The sequence below is a fragment of the Orycteropus afer genome, unplaced genomic scaffold, assembly GCF_000298275.1.
Source record: "Orycteropus afer afer isolate SDZICR_OR568_19922 unplaced genomic scaffold, OryAfe1.0 scaffold00245, whole genome shotgun sequence".
Lineage (NCBI taxonomy): Eukaryota > Metazoa > Chordata > Mammalia > Tubulidentata > Orycteropodidae > Orycteropus > Orycteropus afer.
Window position 1 is genome coordinate 5038962 of NW_006921832.1, and position 4893 is coordinate 5043854.

The following is a 4893-nucleotide window of genomic DNA, read 5'->3' on the forward strand; positions in this document are numbered from 1 at the left end:
GTTTGCTCTGTAGATTTTCACCCAAATAACAATAAAATAAAATAAAAGAAGCCTTCAGGAATTGACACAATACCCATTGAGATGTTTCAACAAATGATGCCATGCTGGAGGCACTTAGTCATCTATGCCAAGAAATTTGGAAGCCAGCTACCTGGCCAACTGACTGAAAAAGATCCATATTTGTACCTATTCCAAAAGTGATCTAACAGAATGGGGAAATTATTGAATAATATTAATACACAAGTAAAGTTTTGCTGAAGATAATTCAAAAACGGTTGCAGCAGTATATTGATAGGGAACTTCCAGAAATGCAAGTTGGATTCAGAAGAGGACATGGAATGAAGGATGATATCATTGCTGATGTCAGATGGATCTTGGCGGAAAGAAAAGAGGTGTACATAGTAGTAGGGTTTTAATAAATGATTTTTCAGTTAGCTTTCATTCAATAAATTTGTCTACGTATTTCTCCCTTCAGAGTCCCACTTAGTTTCCTCACCTATGAAATGAGAAGGTATCATTTGTGTAAAAAGAAAATGTGAAGATACATATACAGTAGAAAGGAAAGAAACTGTATATAAATGGCACTGCAAAGATGTCCTCAAAACACTGACAATAGTTACCTCTAGAGAGGGGAGTGAGAGGAGCAATGTTGAAAGGGGACTTTTAGTGTATTTTATATTCCCATATATTAACGATCACTCAGGGGCAAGAGACAAGCCTTGTGCCTTCACAAAGTAGGCTGGTCAAACTGAAACCCCCACCCTGTTAAAGCTGGGACCTTTGAAGAACTATTTGCTCAATAATAACATAAAAGTGCAGATTAGAAAAAACACACCCTTAGCGCTGGGAAGGAATGATGAAATTTGTCTTCCTACCCCTAGACTCCTGGAGGTAAGGTATGTTGTTGTTACGTGCTGTCTGTGTTACATGACTTTCAGTATATTTTATATCGATTTTTAAATGAAAAGGATATTTGTATGTTACTTGTATACTTTTAAATATCTTTTAAAAATTATATAAATGAAGTGCACTCCGATCTAATGACATTCTACCTAAAGAATTAAGTTAAAGACCCAGCTTAGGTTAGTTCTAGCTTTCCCTCATCCAAATTTCCTGCCTCTTCATAAGAAAATGGCCCAATAAAAGCTGGAATGAGTCATTTGGAGAATTTCTAAGAAACATTCTGTAAATGTGTGATTGGAGAAAATTGAGAAAGAACCAAGTCAAATCAAGGTTAATTATAGGATTGTACTTCCTTAGAAAGATATGATTAGTATAAAAGAAGGTAGATTCCTAATCAAGAGTACTCTAACCTGTGCAGGGAAGGGAAGTGGGACATTTTGACAGACCACACAGACCTGAGAACAAAACACTGAGAAATGCTGCACAAATTATGCAAAGCATTCTTTTAAATGGGTAGCTGAAAGCTCTGGAAAACAGAGGAAATCTCCAAGGGCCAAAAATGAAGAGGGGAGACTCCATTTGGTTTCTGGTACTGTGTACATGCTGATGGTTTCCTTCATTCTGCATAATAGTCTTTGTTTTGTCTTTGTCCTGTTTAATAAAAGGGTCTCTATAGAAAAAAAAAAAAAAAATGAACAGCAAACCAAATCATTGAGCAGTAAGTTTGAGATGATGTTGGGTCTGGGGAGCAGGGAGAAATGAAGATTGTAGATTTGGTTAAATGGGTTAAAGATCACTCAGGGGCAAGAGACAGGGCCTTGTACCTTCACAAAGTGGGCTGGTCAAACTGAAACCCCCACCCCGTTAAAGCGGGGACCTTTGAAGAACTATCTGCTCAATAATAACATAAAAGTGCAGATTAGAAAAAACACAACCTTAGCCCTGGGAAGGAATGCTGAAACTTGTCTTTCTGCCCCTAGACTCCAGGAGGTAACGTATGTTGTAGTTACATGCTGTCTAGTGGGCTCCAACTCATAGCGACCCTATGTACATCAAAACAAAACACAGCCCAGACCTGCAGCAGCCTCACAATCCTTGCTATACCTGAGCCCATTGTTGCAGCCACTGTGTCAATCCATCTCATTGAGGGCCTTCCCCTTTGTCACTGACCCTCCACTTTACCAAGCATGATATCCTTCTCCAGGGAATAGTCCCTTCTGACAATGAGAAAGCGCTTCAAGTTATCTTCACTTTCACCAAGCAAGGTTTTGTTGTCTGCATATCACAGGTTGTTAATGAGTCTTCCTCCAATCCTGATGCCCCATTCTTCTTCATATAGTCCAGCTTCTCATATTATTTGCTCACCATGCAGATAGAATAAATATAGGAAAGGATACAACCCTGACGTACTCCCTTCCTGATTTTAAACCATGCAATATCCCCTTGTTCTGTTCGAAGAAATCTGTCTATGTACAGATTTCTCATGAGCACAATGAAGTATCTTGGAATTCCCATTCTTTGTAATGTTATCCATGGTTTGTTATGATGCACACAGTCAGATACTTTTGCATAGTCAGTAAAACGCAAGCAAACATTTTTCTGAGATTCTTTGCTTATAGCCAAGATCCACCTAACATTAGCAATGATATAGATTGTTCCATGTCCTCTTCTGAAACCAGCTTGTATTTCTAGAAGTTCCCTGTCAATACATTGCTACAACCATTTTTGAATTATAGTCAGCAGACTTTTACTTGTGTGTGATATTAATGATATTGTTCAATAATTTCCACATTCTGTTGGAACACCTTTCTTTGGAATGGGTACAAATATGGATCTCTTCTAGTCAGTTACCCAGGTAGCCAAATTCCTTGGCATAGATGAGTAAGTGCCCCCAGCATGGCATCATTTGTTGAAACATCTCAATGGGTATTCTGTCAATTCCTGAAAAGCCACATTTTTTGCCAATTCCTTCAGTGCAGCTTGGACTTCTTCCTTCAGTACTATTGGTTGTTGATCACATGCCACCTACTAAAATGGATGAACATCGACGAATTCTTTTTTGTACAATGACTCTATGTATTTCTTCCATATTATTTTGATGGTTCCTGTATCGTTCAATATTTTACCCGTAGAATCTTTCAATATTGCAACTCAAGGAGGAATTTTTTTTTTTCAGTTCTCTCAGCCTGAGAAATGCCAAACATGTTCTCCCAAATTTCTTTTCTAACTCCAGGTCTTTGCACATTTCATTATAATAATTGACTTTGTCTTCTTGAGCTGCTCTTTGAAAGTTTCTGTTCAGCTGTTTTATCTTGTCATTTTTCCATTTGCTTTAGCTACTCTCAGTTCAAGAGCAAGTTTCAGAGTCTCTTCTGACATCCATTTTGGTCTTTTCTTCCTTTCCTGTCATTTTCACTGACCTTTTGCTATCTTCATGTACGATGTTCATGTACAATTCATCTGGTTTTCAATCATTGTTGTTCAATGTGGCGAATCTATTCTTCAGATGGTCTCTAAATTCAGTTGGGATAGTTGGGATATAATCAAGGTCATATTTTGGCTCTTGTGGATTTGTTTCAATTGTCTTAAGCTTCAACTTGAACTTGCATATGAGCAGTTGATGGTCTGTTCCTCAATCAGCTCCTGGCCTTGTTTTGGCTAAAGATATTGAGCTTCTCCATCATCTCTTTCCACAGATATAGTCATCTGATTCCTATGTATTCCATCTGGTAAGGTCTGTACATATAGCCAACATGTATGTTGTTGAAAAATGTATTTACAATGAATAAGTTGTTGGTCTTGCATAATTTTACTATGAGATCTCTGGTGTCATTTCTATCACCAAGGCCATATTTTCCAACTACCAGTAATCTTTCTCTGTTTCTAACCCTAGCATTCCAGTCACCAGTAATACTTGACAAATCTTGATTGCATGTGTGGTCAATTTCAGACTGCAGAAGTTGGTGAAATCTTTAATTTCCTCATCTTTGGCTTTGGTGGTTGGTGCATAATTTTGAAAAATAGTAGTATTAACTGGTCTTCCTTATAAGTGTATGGATATTATCCTATCATTGACAGCATTGTACTTCAGGATAGATCTTGAAACATTTTTTGTGAAGATGAGTGCAAGGCCATTCCCCTCTGTCATTCCTGGCATAGTAGATCATGTGGTTGTCTAATTCAAAGTGGCCAAAAACAGTCCATTTCAGCCTAGGATATCTATCTTTATGTGTTCTATTTCATTTTTGATAACTTCAATTTTCTTAGGTTCATACTTCATACATTCCATGTTTCAATGATTAATGGATGTTTGTACCTGTTTCTTCCCATTTTGAGTCATGCCACATCAATAAATCGAGGTGTAAAAAGCTCTTCTCTAACCAAGTCATTAAGGTCAACTCTACTTTGTGAAGGCAGATCTTCCCCAGTCATATTTTGAGTGTCTTCTGACCTGAGGGGCTCATCTTCTGGCACTACATTGGACAGTGTTTCATTGCTATTCATAAGGTTTTCACTGACCTTTTCTTTGAGAAGTAGATGGCCCCGTCTTTCTTCTGAGTCTGTCTTAGTCTGGAAGCTCTGCTGAAACCTGTCCACCATGGATGACTCTGCTGGTATTTGAAATGCTGGTGGCATAGCCTCCAGCAATGCACAAGCCATCACAATATGACAAACTAACAGACGAGTGGTGGGGAAGTAAGGGATAAATTTTAAAAATCAGTTCTAACAATTCCTAACCGCAGGCTTGTCCTCAGATGTTTTGGGATTCAAATATACAATTCCTGGATGGACTGGGAGTGACTCAATTTGAAAAATTAATATGAAGTGATCAAAGGCTGATAATAAACCCAGGGCAATTGACATTAGATAATAGAAAATATCTTACAAAAGAATAGCAATTACCCAAAATCCATTAAATGGGGAAGAGAATGTTTGTTTAATAAATGGTGCTGGCAAAACTGGAGATCCATTTGCAGAAAAATGAAACAA